The 13,715-nt window shown below is 40.8% G+C and overlaps 1 non-coding gene across 1 annotated transcript; it reads right to left on the bottom strand.

Annotated features, from left to right (window-relative positions):
* Positions 1–4,450: 4,450 nt before the first annotated feature.
* On the bottom strand, positions 4,451–4,558 carry LOC130954087 (small nucleolar RNA R71). Its single transcript, XR_009076177.1, has one exon. It is a non-coding gene; the product is annotated as a small nucleolar RNA R71 (small nucleolar RNA).
* Between the last annotated feature and the right edge of the window lie 9,157 nt (positions 4,559–13,715).

The raw sequence follows: 13,715 nt of genomic DNA, 5'->3' as shown, positions 1-13,715 counted from the left end.
ACACCATAGATTAAGGTGTGGAGCTCTGCTGTACCTCGAGTATTAATGCAATTACTATTGTTCTTCTATTCAATTCAGCTTGTTCTTATTCCAAGATATTCATTCGCACTCAAGAACTTGATGAATGTGATGATTATGTGATGCTCATCATCATTCTCACTTATGAACGCGTGCCTGACAACCACTCCCGTTCTACAAGCAAACAAGGCTTGAATGTTTATCTCTTGGATTCTTTAACCGTAATCTTTGTGGTATAAGCTAGAATTGATGGCGGCATTCAAGAGAATCCGGAAGGTCTAAACCTTGTCTGTGGTATTCTGAGTAGGATTCAATGATTGAATGACTGTGACGAGCTTCAAACTCGCGATTGTGGGGCGTTAGTGACAGACGCAAAAGAATCACTGGATTCTATTCCGACATGATCGAGAACCGACAGCTGGATAGCCGTGCCGTGACAGGGTGCGTTGAACATTTCCACTGAGAGGACGGGACTGTAGCCATTGACAACGGTGATGCCCAACATACAGCTTGCCATGGAAAGGAGTAGGAAGGATTGGATGAAGACAGTAGGAAAGCAGAGAGACGGAAGGGACAAAGCATCTTCATACGCTTATCTGAAGCTCTCACCAATGAAATACATAAGTATCTCTATCTTTATCTTTTAGTCATATATCATCCATAACCATTTGAGTCTGCCTGACTGAGATTTACAAGGTTACCATAGCTTGCTGATGAGCGGATAATTTATATGCTTTTTGGCATTGTTTTTAGTATGTTTTTAGTATCTTTTAGTTAGTTTTTAGTATATTTTTATTAGTTTTTAGTTAAAATTCACTTTTCTGGACTTTACTATGAGTTTGTGTGTTTTTCTGTGATTTCAGGTATTTTCTGGCTGAAATTGAGGGATCTGAGCAAAAATCTGATCCAGAGACTCGAAAGGACTGCAGATGCTGTTGGATTCTGACCTCCCTGCACTCGAAGTGGATTTTCTGGAGCTACAGAAGCCCAATTGGCGCGCTCTCAACGGAGTTGGAAGGTAGACATCCTGGGCTTTCCAGCAATATATGATAGTCCATGCTTTGCCCAAGATTTGATGGCCCAAACCGGCGTTCAAAGTCACCCTCAGGAATTCCAGCGTTAAACGCCGGAACTGGCACCTAAATGGGAGTTAAACGCCCAAACTGGCATAAAAGCTGGCGTTTAACTCCAAGGAGAGTCTCTACACGAAAATGCTTCATTGCTCAGCCCAAGCACACACCAAGTGGGCCCGGAAGTGGATTTTTATGTCATTTACTCATCTATGTACACCTTAGGCTACTAGTTTCTATAAGTAGGACCTTTTACTATTGTATTTGAGAGCTTTTGATCATGTTTTTATGATTGAACCCTCTTTGGGAGGCTGGCCATTCGGCCATGCCTAGACCTTGTTCTTATGTATTTTCAACGGTGGAGTTTCTACACACCATAGATTAAGGTGTGGAGCTCTGCTGTACCTCGAGTATTAATGCAATTACTATTGTTCTTCTATTCAATTCCGCTTGTTCTTTGTCCAAGATATCACTTGTTCTTCAACTTGATGAATGTGATGATCCGTGACACTCATCATCATTCTCACTCATGAACAAAGTGACTGACAACCACTCTTGTTCTACAAGCAATCAAGGCTCTAGTGAATATCTCTTGGATTCCTGATACACGATGCATGGTTGATCGCCTGACAACCGAGTGCTCGTCTGACAAACGAGCCAGCCATTCCGTGAGATCAGAGTCTTCGTGGTATAGGCGAGAACTGATGGCGGCATTCAAGAGAATCCGGAAGGTCTAACCTTGTCTGTGGTATTCTGAGTAGGATTCAATGATTGAATGACTGTGACGTGCTTCAAACTCCTAGCAGGCGGGGCGTTAGTGACAGACGCAAAAGGATCGATGGATTTTATTCCGGCCTGACCGAGAACCGACAGCTGATTACCCATGCTGTGACAGAGCATAGGCAACGTTTTCACTGAGAGGATGGGAGGTAGCCACTGACAACGGTGAAACCCTACATGAGCTTGCCATGGAAAGGAGTAAGAAGGATTGGATGAAGACAGTAGGAAAGCAGAGAGACGGAAGGGAAGGCATCTTCATACGCTTATCTGAAGCTCTCACCAATGATATACATAAGTATCTCTATCTTTATCTTTATGCTTTATTCATCATCTATACCCATTTGAGTCTGCCTGACTGAGATTTACAAGGTGACCATAGCTTGCTTCATACCAACAATCTCCGTGGGATCGACCCTTACTCGCGTAAGGTTTATTACTTGGACGACCCAGTGCACTTGCTGGTTAGTTGTGCGAAGTTGTGCTTATGCCATGGTATTGTGCACCAAGTCTTTGGAGCCATTACCGGGGATTATTTGAGCTGTGAAAAGTATTGATCACAATTTCGTGCACCAAGTTTTTGGCGCCGTTGCCGGGGATTGTTCTTGAGTATGGACAACTGACGGTTCATCTTGTTGCTTAGATTAGGTATTTTTCTTCAGAGTTCTTAAGAATGAATTCTAGAGTTTCATGATGATCTGCTGAAATCTGGCTGGCTGAGAAGCCATGTCTAATCTTATTGGACCGAGGTTTCAACTGATCATCACAATAGCTTGTTGATCTCTATCAATCTTGCTATTGGAGCAATGATCTGCTAAGGCTTGGCTGGCCATTGGCCATGTCTAGTGTTTTGGACCGAAGCTTTCTTTGAAAGCTTGGCTGGCTGTGAAGCCATGTCTAATTCCTGGACCGGAGTCTTAGACTAACATTGCAATGATTCCTGGAATCCAAATTGAGAATTCTGAAACCTTTATTTTCTATTTTCATATAATTTTCGAAAAAACACAAAAAAAAATTTTTAAAAATCATAAAAACCAAAAATACTTTATGTTTCTTGTTTGAGTCTAGTGTCTAATCTTAAGTTTGGTGTCTTGCATGCCTTGTTTATTTGATCTTGGTTCTATTTTCAAGTCAATAGTACAGGGGACTGAAGATTCAGAACATGCAGCAGAGGAATTACACAGAAAAGCTGGGCGTTCAAAACGCCCAGTGAAGAAGGACAGACTGGCGTTTAAACGCCAGCCAGAGTACCTGGTTGGGCGTTTAACGCCCAAAAAGGTAGCATTTTGGGCGTTAAACGCCAGAATGGATACCATTCTGGGCGTTTAACGCCAGGATGGCACAAGGGGGAGGATTTTGTTTTCAAAATCAATTTTTTTTAAGTTTTCAAAGTTTTTCAAAATCAAATCTTTTTCAAATCATATCCTTTCAATCAAATGTTTTCAAAATCAATTTCTTTCCTTTTTCAAAGATACTTGCTAACAATTAATGATTTGATTGAACATTTCAAGTATATTGCCTTTTCTGTTGAGAAAGGTTTAATGTTTGAATCATATCTTTTCTTGTTAGGCAAGTCATTAATTTTTAAATCATATCTTTTAAAATTGTTTTCAAATCAAATCTTTTTAAATGTTTTTCAAATCATATCTTCTCAATCACATTTTTTAAAAACCAATCATATCTTCTTAACCACATCTTTTTCAAATTAGTTTTCAATCAAATCTTTTTAATTTCTAATTTCAAAATCTTTTTCAAAAATCACTTGATTTCTTTCCCACTCTTATTTTCGAAAATCAAGTAGTGCTTTTCAAAATGTTTTCAAACTTTTTAACTTAATTTTCGAAAATTCTCTTCCCTCCTTCTCACATCCTTCTATCTATGGAGTATCACTCCTTCTTAATGCACAATTCGAACTCCATCTAATCAAAGTTCGAATTTTTCTCCTTCTTCTTTCTTCTATTTTTCTTTTCCTCTGACACCTCAAGGAATCTCTATACTGTGACATAGAGGATTCCACATTTTCTTGTTCTCTTCTCTTTCATATGAGCAGAAGCAGAGACAAAGGCATTCTTGTTGAAGCTGACCCTGAACCTGAAAGGAACTTGAAGCGAAAGCTAAGAGAAGCTAAGGCACAACTCTCTGTAGAGGACCTAACCGAATTCTTCAAAGAAGAAGAAGACATGGCAGCCGAAAACAACAACAATGCCAACAATGCAAGGAAGGTGCTGGGTGACTTTACTGCACCTACTCCCGACTTCTATGGGAGAAGCATCTCTATCCCTGCCATTGGAGCAAACAACTTTGAGCTTAAGCCTCAGTTAGTTTCTCTAATGCAACAGAATTGCAAGTTCCATGGACTTCCATTGGAAGATCCTCATCAGTTTTTAGCTGAATTCTTGCAAATCTGTGACACAGTCAAGACTAATGGGGTTGACCCTGAGGTCTACAGACTGATGCTATTCCCTTTTGCTGTAAGAGACAGAACTAGAGTATGGTTGGACTCTCAACCTAAGGAAAGCCTGGACTCTTGGGAAAAGCTAGTCAATGCCTTCTTGGCAAAGTTCTTTCCACCTCAAAAATTGAGTAAGCTTAGAGTGGAAGTCCAAACCTTCAGACAGAAGGATGGTGAATCCCTCTATGAAGCTTGGGAAAGATACAAACAATTAATCAGAAAGTACCCCTCAGACATGCTTTCTGAATGGAGCATCATAGGTATTTTCTATGATGGTCTCTCTGAACTATCCAAGATGTCTTTGGATAGCTCTGCTGGAGGATCTCTTCATTTGAAGAAGACGCCTACAGAGGCTCAAGAGCTCATTTAAATGGTTGCAAATAACCAATTCATGTACACTTCTGAAAGGAATCTTGTGAACAATGGGACAAGTCAGAAGAAAGGAGTTCTTGAGATTGATGCTCTGAATGCCATTTTGGCTCAGAACAAGATATTGACTCAACAAGTCAATTTGATTTCTCAAAGTCTGTCTGGAATGCAAAATGCACCAAGCAGTACTAAGGATGCTTCATCTGAAGAAGAAGCCTATGATCCTGAGAACCCTTCAATGGAAGAGGTGAATTACCTAGGAGAACCCTATGGAAACACCTATAATTCTTCATGGAGAAATCACCCAAATTTCTCATGGAAGAATCAAGAGAGACCTCAACAAGGTTTCAACAATAATGGTGGAAGAAACAGGTTTAGCAATGGCAAGCCTTTTCCATCATCTTCTCAGCAACAGACAGAGAATTCTAAGCAGAACCCCTCTGATTTAGCAACCATGGTCTCTGATCTAATTAAGACCACTCAAAGTTTCATGACTGAAACAAGGTCCTCCATCAGGAATTTGGAGGCACAAGTGGGACAGCTGGGCAAGAAAGTTACTGAACTCCCTCCTAGTACTCTCCCAAGCAATACAGAAGAAAATCCAAAAGGAGAGTGCAAAGCCATAACCATGGCCGAATCTAGAGAGGGAAGAAAGGAAGTGAACGCTACTGAGGAAGACCTCAATGGGCGTGCACTGACCTCCAATGGGTTCCCTAATGAGGAACCATGGGAATCTAAGGCTCAAAATGAGACCATAGAGATTCCATTGGACTTACTTCTGCCTTTCATGAACTCTGATGAGTATTCTTCCTCTGAAGAGGATGAGTATGTCACTGAAGAGCAAGTTGCTAAATATCTTGGAGCAATCATGAAGCTAAATGACAAGTTATTTGGAAATGAGACTTGGGAGAATGAACCTCCTTTGCTCACCAAAGAACTGGATGACTTGTCTAGGCAGAAATTACCTCAAAAGAAACAAGATCCTGGGAAGTTTTCAATACCTTGCACCATAGGCACCATGACCTTCAAGAAGGCTCTGTGTGACTTAGGGTCAAGTGTAAACCTCATGCCTCTCTCTGTAATGGAGAAGCTAGGGATCTTTGAGGTAAAAGCTGCAAGAATCTCACTAGAGATGGCAGACAACTCAAGAAAACAAGCTCATGGACTTGTGGAGGATGTTCTGGTGAAGATTGAGGACCATTACATCCCTACTGATTTCATAGTCCTAGAGACTGGGAAGTGCATGGATGAATCCATCATCCTTGGCAGACCCTTCCTAGCCACGGAAAAGGCTGTGATTGATGTTGATGGAGGTGAACTAATCATTCAAGTGAATGATGAATCCTATGTGTTTAAGGCTCAAGGATATCCCTCTGTCACCATGGAGAGGAAGCATGAAGAGCTTCTCTCAAATCAGAGTCAAACAGAGCCCCCACAGTCAAACTCTAAGTTTGGTGTTGAACACCCACATTCAAACTCTAAGTTTGGTGTTGGGAGGTTCCAACATTGCTCTGAGTATCTGTGAGGCTCCATGAGAGCCCTCTGTCAAGCTACTGACATTAAAGAAGCGCTTGTTGGGAGGCAACCCAATGATTATATTTTATATATTTTCTTTTGTTATTTTATGTCTTTTGTAGGTTGATGATCATAAGAAGTCACAAAATCAATTGAAAAAGCAAAAACAGAATGAAAAACAGGAAGAAAAACAGCACACCCTGGAGGAAGAACCCACTGGCGTTTAAACGCCAGTGAGGCTAGCAGTTGGGCGTTTAACGCCCAGTCTGGCACCATTCTGGGCGTTTAACGCCAGAAATGGGCACCAGACTGGCGTTAAACGCCAGAAAAGGGCAAGAACCTGGCGTTAAACGCCAGGAATGGGCACTAGCCCGGCGTTTAACGCCAGAAATGGCTCAAAACGTGATTTTGAGTGCCATTTGGTGCAGGGATGACTTTTCCTTGACACCTCAGGATCTGTGGACCCCACAGGATCCCCACCAACCCCACCACTCTCTCTCTTCTTCACCCATTCACCAATCACCTCAATACCTCTTCCCCAAAAACCCTTCACCTATCAACTCCCATCTTTCTCTTCACCATTCACATCCATCCTTCATAAAACCCCACCTACCTCACCCTTCAAATTCAAACCACTTTCCCTCCCAAACCCACCCATAATGGCCGAACCCCATCTCCCCCCTCTCCTATATAAACCCTTCTTCACCCCTTCATTTTCACACAACCTAAACACCACTTCTCCCCCTCCTTGGCCGAATACATAAGCCACTCCCTTCTTCCTCATTTCTTCTTCTTCTACTCTCTTCTTTCTTCTTTTGCTCGAGGACGAGCAAACCTTTTAAGTTTGGTGTGGTAAAAGCATTGCTTTTTCATTTTTCCATAACCATTTATGGCATCCAAGGCCGGAGAAACCTCTAGAAAGAGGAAAGGGAAGGCAAAAGCTTCCACCTCCGAGTCATGGGAGATGGATAGATTCATCTCAAGGGTGCATCAAGACCACTTCTATGATGTTGTGGCCTTGAAGAAGGCGATCCCCGAGGTCCCCTTTTCACTCAAAAAGGGTGAATATCCGGAAATCCGCCATGAGATCCGAAGAAGAGGTTGGGAAGTGCTTACCAACCCCATTCAACAAGTCGGAATCTTGATGGTTCAAGAGTTCTATGCCAATGCATGGATCACCAAGAACCATGATCAAAGTGTGAACCCGGATCCAAAGAATTATCTCACTATGGTTCGGGGGAAATACTTGGATTTTAGTCCGGAAAATGTAAGGTTAGCATTCAACTTGCCCATGATGCAAGGAGATGAACATCCTTACACTAGAAGGGTCAACTTTGATCAAAGGTTGGACCAAGTCCTCACAGTCATATGTGAAGAGGGCGCACAATGGAAGAGAGATTCAAGAGGGAAGCCGGTTCAATTGAGAAGGCATGACCTCAAACCCGTGGCTAGAGGATGGTTGGAGTTTATCCAACGCTCAATCATTCCCACTAGCAACCGGTCCGAAGTTACTTTAGACCGGGCCATCATGATTCATAGCATCATGATTGGAGAAGAAGTGGAAGTTCATGAGGTCATAGCTCAAGAACTCTACAAGGTGGCGGACAAGTCTTCCACCTTGGCAAGGTTAGCCTTCCCTCATCTCATTTGTCACCTCTGTTATTCAGTTGGAGTTGACATAGAGGGAGACACCCCTATTGATGAGGACAAGCCCATCACTAAGAAGAGGATGGAGCACACAAGAGACCCCACTCATCCTGAGATCCCTGAGATTCCTCAAGGGATGCACTTTCCTCCACAAGACTATTGGGAGCAACTAAACACCTCCCTAGGAAAATTGAGTTCCAACATGGGACAACTAAGGGTGGAGCACCAAGAACATTCCATCCTCCTCCATGAAATTAGAGAAGATCAAAGAATCATGAGAGAGGAGCAACAAAGACAAGGAAGAGACATTGAGGAGCTCAAGCATTCCATAAGACCTTCAAGAGGAAGAACAAGCCGCCATCACTAAGGTGGACCCGTTCTTTAATCTCCTTGTTCTTTATTTTTCTGTTTTTCGAAAAAAAAATTATGCTTTATGTTTATCTATGTTTGTGTCTTATGATCATTAGTGTCTTAGTGTCTATGCCTTAAAGTTATGAATGTCCTATGAATCCATCACCTTTCTTAGAGATTGTTCTTAATTGAAAAGGAAAAGAATTGCATGAATTTTGAATTTTATAACAGTTTAATTATTTTGATGTGGTGGCAACACTTTTGTTCTCTGAATGTATGCTTGAACAGTGCATATGTCTTTTGAATTTGTGGTTCATGAATGTTGGCTCTTGAAAGAATGATGAAAAAGGAGACATGTTACTGAGGATCTGAAAAATCATAAAAATGATTCTTGAAGCAAGAAAAAGCAGTGAATATAAAAAAAAAGAGAAAAAGAAGAGGCGAAAAAAAAACGAAAAAAAGGAGAAAAAGAAAGAAAAAGAAAGAAAAAGAAAGAAATAAAGTTGTGATCCAAGGCAATAAGAGTGTGCTTAAGAACCCTGGACACCTCTAATTGGGGACTTTAGCAAAGCTGAGTCACAATCTGAAAAGGTTCACCCAATTATGTGTCTGTGGCATGTATGTATCCGGTGGTAATACTGGAAGACAGGGTGCTTTGGGCCACGGCCAAGACTCATGAAGTAGCTGTGTTCAAGAATCATCATACTTAACTAGGAGAATCAATAACACTATCTGGATTCTAAGTTCCTAAAGAAGCCAATCATTCTGAGTCCCAAAGGATAGAGTGAGATGCCAAAACTATTCAGAGGCAAAAAGCTAAAAGCCCCGCTCATCTAATTAATACTGATCTTCATAGATGTTTTTGGAGTTCATTGCATATTCTCTTCTTTTTATCCTATTTGATCTTCAGTTGCTTGGGGACAAGCAACAATTTAAGTTTGGTGTTGTGATGAGCGGATAATTTATACGCTTTTTGGCATTGTTTTTAGTATGTTTTTAGATTCTTTTAGTTAGTTTTTAGTATATTTTTATTAGTTTTTAGTTAAAATTCACTTTTCTGGACTTTACTATGAGTTTGTGTGTTTTTTTGTGATTTCAGGTATTTTCTGGCTGAAATTGAGGGATCTGAGCAAAAATCTGATCCAGAGACTCGAAAGGACTGCAGATGCTGTTGGATTCTGACCTCCCTGCACTCGAAGTGGATTTTCTGGAGCTACAGAAGTCCAATTGGCGCGCTCTCAACGGAGTTGGAAGGTAGACATCCTGGGCTTTCCAGCAATATATGATAGTCCATGCTTTGCCCAAGATTTTATGGCCCAAATCGGCGTTCAAAGTCACCCTCAGGAATTCCAGCGTTAAACGCCGGAACTGGCACCTAAATGGGAGTTAAACGCCCAAACTGGCATAAAAGCTGGCGTTTAACTCCAAGGAGAGTCTCTACACGAAAATACTTCATTGCTCAGCCCAAGCACACACCAAGTGGGCCCGGAAGTGGATTTTTATGTCATTTACTCATCTATGTACACCTTAGGCTACTAGTTTTCTATAAGTAGGACCTTTTACTATTGTATTTAAGAGCTTTTGATCATGTTTTTATGATTGAACCCTCTTTGGGAGGCTGGCCATTCGGCCATGCCTAGACCTTGTTCTTATGTATTTTCAACGGTGGAGTTTCTACACACCATAGATTAAGGTGTGGAGCTCTGCTGTACCTCGAGTATTAATGCAATTACTATTGTTCTTCTATTCAATTCCGCTTGTTCTTTGTCCAAGATATCACTTGTTCTTCAACTTGATGAATGTGATGATCCGTGACACTCATCATCATTCTCACTCATGAACAAAGTGACTGACAACCACTCTTGTTCTACAAGCAATCAAGGCTCTAGTGAATATCTCTTGGATTCCTGATACACGATGCATGGTTGATCGCCTGACAACCGAGTGCTCGTCTGACAAACGAGCCAGCCATTCCGTGAGATCAGAGTCTTCGTGGTATAGGCGAGAACTGATGGCGGCATTCAAGAGAATCCGGAAGGTCTAACCTTGTCTGTGGTATTCTGAGTAGGATTCAATGATTGAATGACTGTGACGTGCTTCAAACTCCTAGCAGGCGGGGCGTTAGTGACAGACGCAAAAGGATCGATGGATTTTATTCCGGCCTGACCGAGAACCGACAGCTGATTACCCATGCTGTGACAGAGCATAGGCAACGTTTTCACTGAGAGGATGGGAGGTAGCCACTGACAACGGTGAAACCCTACATGAGCTTGCCATGGAAAGGAGTAAGAAGGATTGGATGAAGACAGTAGGAAAGCAGAGAGACGGAAGGGAAGGCATCTTCATACGCTTATCTGAAGCTCTCACCAATGATATACATAAGTATCTCTATCTTTATCTTTATGCTTTATTCATCATCTATACCCATTTGAGTCTGCCTGACTGAGATTTACAAGGTGACCATAGCTTGCTTCATACCAACAATCTCCGTGGGATCGACCCTTACTCGCGTAAGGTTTATTACTTGGACGACCCAGTGCACTTGCTGGTTAGTTGTGCGAAGTTGTGCTTATGCCATGGTATTGTGCACCAAGTCTTTGGAGCCATTACCGGGGATTATTTGAGCTGTGAAAAGTATTGATCACAATTTCGTGCACCACTTGCTTCATACCAACAATCTCCGTGGGATCGACCCTTACTCGCGTAAGGTTTATTACTTGGACGACCCAGTGCACTTGCTGGTTAGTTAAGCGAAGTTGTGTTTATGCCATGGTATTGAACACCAAGTTTTTGGATTCATTACCGGGGATTATTTGAGTTGTGAAAAGAAGTGATCACAATTTCGTGCACCAATCAGATTCTAATTAGATGAGCGGGACTAGTAGCTTTTTGCTTCTGAACAGTTTCGGCATCGCACTTTATCCTTTGAAATCCAGAATGATTGGCATCCATAGGAACTTAGAATTCAGATAGTATTATTGATTCTCCTAGTTTAGTATGTTAATTCTTGAACACAGTTACTTGATGAGTCTTGGCCGTGGTCCTAAGCACTTTGTTTTCCAGTATTACCACCAGATACACAAATGCCACAGACACACAAATGGGTGAACCTTTTCAGATTGTGACTTAGCTTTGCTAAAGTCCCCAATTAGAGGTGTCTAGAGTTCTTAAGCACACTCTTTTGCTTTGGATCACGACTTTAACCACTCAGTCTCAAGCTTTTCACTTGAACCTGCATGCCACAAGCACATGGTTAGGGACAGCTTGATTTAGCCGCTTAGGCCTGGATTTATTTCCTTGGGTCCTCCTATCCATTGACGCTCAAAGCCTTGGATCCTTTTCACCCTTGCCTTTTGGTTTAAAGGGCTATTGGCTTTTTCTACCTCTTTTGCTTGCTTTTTTTTTTCTTCTTTTTTTTTTCTATTTTTTTCACTGCTTTTTCTTGCTTCAAAAATCAATTTTATGATTTTTCAGATCAGCAATAGTATTTTTCTTGTTCATCATTCTTTCAAGAGCCAACAATTTTAACATTCATAAAATTCAATATAAAAAATATGCACTATTCAAGCATTCATTCAAAAGGCAAAAAGTATTGTCACCACATATAAATAATTAGAATTTTCCTTATTAAGAACTCGAAAAAAAATATTGCCTCTTTATTCTAAAAATCTACTATTTTATTCATATTTGATGATGATGAGTAAAATAAATTATAGCTTGATTGGAGATAAAATCAAAATAGATATACTAATTACTACTACTCATATATAACTTCTAAGGTAAATTCCTAATAAGAACAATTATCACAGAGTTAAGGCTAAGATTAGAACTCAACAACTTTTAGTTTGGAAGATGATGGGTGCTCCTTCAACCTATGGGGTGTCTGGTCCTTCAAGAGACAGCTTCTGGTGCTTCAGCTTTTGTATCTCCGAATATTCGTCTTCTTTCAGGTCGAATTTAACTTCCGAGATTACTGATCTCAGACCTATTATTTTGTAGTAATTGTCTGCATGTTCTTTGGTTAAGAACTTCTCTTGATTCCAAAGTGGTTTGTTTTCCCTTAGGTGCCATGATCTTGATGAGTTTTAGCTCAGTGATCATGGAAAAACACACCAAACTTAGAGGTTTGCTTGTCCTCAAGCAAAAGAAAGGAAATGAGAGGAATAGAAGGAGAGGAAATTTCGAAAATTCAAAAGATATGATGAGATTTTGAAAAAGATTTGAGAAAAAATTAAAAAGATTTGACAAGAATTCAAAAAGATAGATGAGTTTTGAAAAAGATTTGAAAAGAGATTGAAGAAGAATGAAGAAATATTTTTAGGATTAAGAATTTTTTGCATTTTGAAGTTGAAAGTTGAGAATTTGTAACATGTTTATGCAAGAAATCATGAATTGAAACATGAAAAATGAAAGAAATTTGAGTTGAAAACGAATTCACCTACTCCCCATAATCCTGGCATTAAACGCCCAAATGTTGCATATTTTGGGCGTTTAACGCCCATTTGTAGCTTCTCCTGGGCGTTTAACGCCCAGCTAGTGCTTCTGGCTGGCGTTAAATGCCAGAAATTCCTTTGTCACTGGGCGTTTTTCTGAACTCCCAGGACGCTGTAATCTGGCGTTCAACGCCCAGAAGGTGCTTCTTTCTGGCGTTTAATGCCCAGATGGCTACCTCTACTGGCGTTGAACGCCCAATAGATGCTTCTTTTGGGCGTTCAATGCCCAAAACAGCTCTTACTAGCTTTTTCGCGCCAGTGAGCTTCTTTTTTGTTGTTTTGTCCTCTGAATCCTTCTGTAACTCTGTGAACTCAAGCAATTGCTATTTTACCTTTGAAGATAATTGACATAAACCTGTAAAAATCAATTAATTAACAATTAAGCTTTGTTAATGGCTGGGTTGCCTCCCAGCAAGCGTTTTTTTATTGTCTTTAGCTGGACTATTACTGAGCTTTAATCAAGTCTCAGTTTTGAGTATTCTTGCTCAAAATTGCTCTCAAGATAATGTTTGACTCTCTGTCCATTAACAATGAACTTTTTGTTAGAATCATTATCCTGAAGCTCTACGTATCCATATGGTGACACACTTGTAATCACATATGGACCTCTCCACCGGAATTTCAATTTCCTGGGGAATAATCTGAGCCTAGAATTAAACAGCAGAACTTTATGCCCTAGCTCAAAGACTCTGGATGACAACTTCTTATCATGCCATCTTTTTGCTTTCTCTTTGTAAATTTTTGCATTTTCGAAAGCGTTGCGTCTGAATTCCTCTAGCTCATTTAACTGGAGCAATCGTTTTTCTCCAGCTAACTTGGCATCAAGGTTTAGGAATTTGGTTGCCCAATAGGCCTTATGTTCCAGTTCCACTGGCAGGTGATAGGCTTTTCCATACACAAGCTGGTATGGAGAAGTTCTTAGAGGTGTCTTGAATGCTGTTCGGTATGCCCATAGAGCATCATCCAAGCTTCTTGCCCAATCCCTTCTACGGTTAAGCACAGTTTGTTCCAGGATTCTTTTAA

This window comes from Arachis stenosperma, chromosome 1 (genome assembly GCF_014773155.1).
Source record: "Arachis stenosperma cultivar V10309 chromosome 1, arast.V10309.gnm1.PFL2, whole genome shotgun sequence".
NCBI classification, from domain to species: domain Eukaryota; kingdom Viridiplantae; phylum Streptophyta; class Magnoliopsida; order Fabales; family Fabaceae; genus Arachis; species Arachis stenosperma.
Note: the sequence above shows the minus strand (reverse complement) of the source record. Positions and strands in the feature narration are given on the sequence as shown.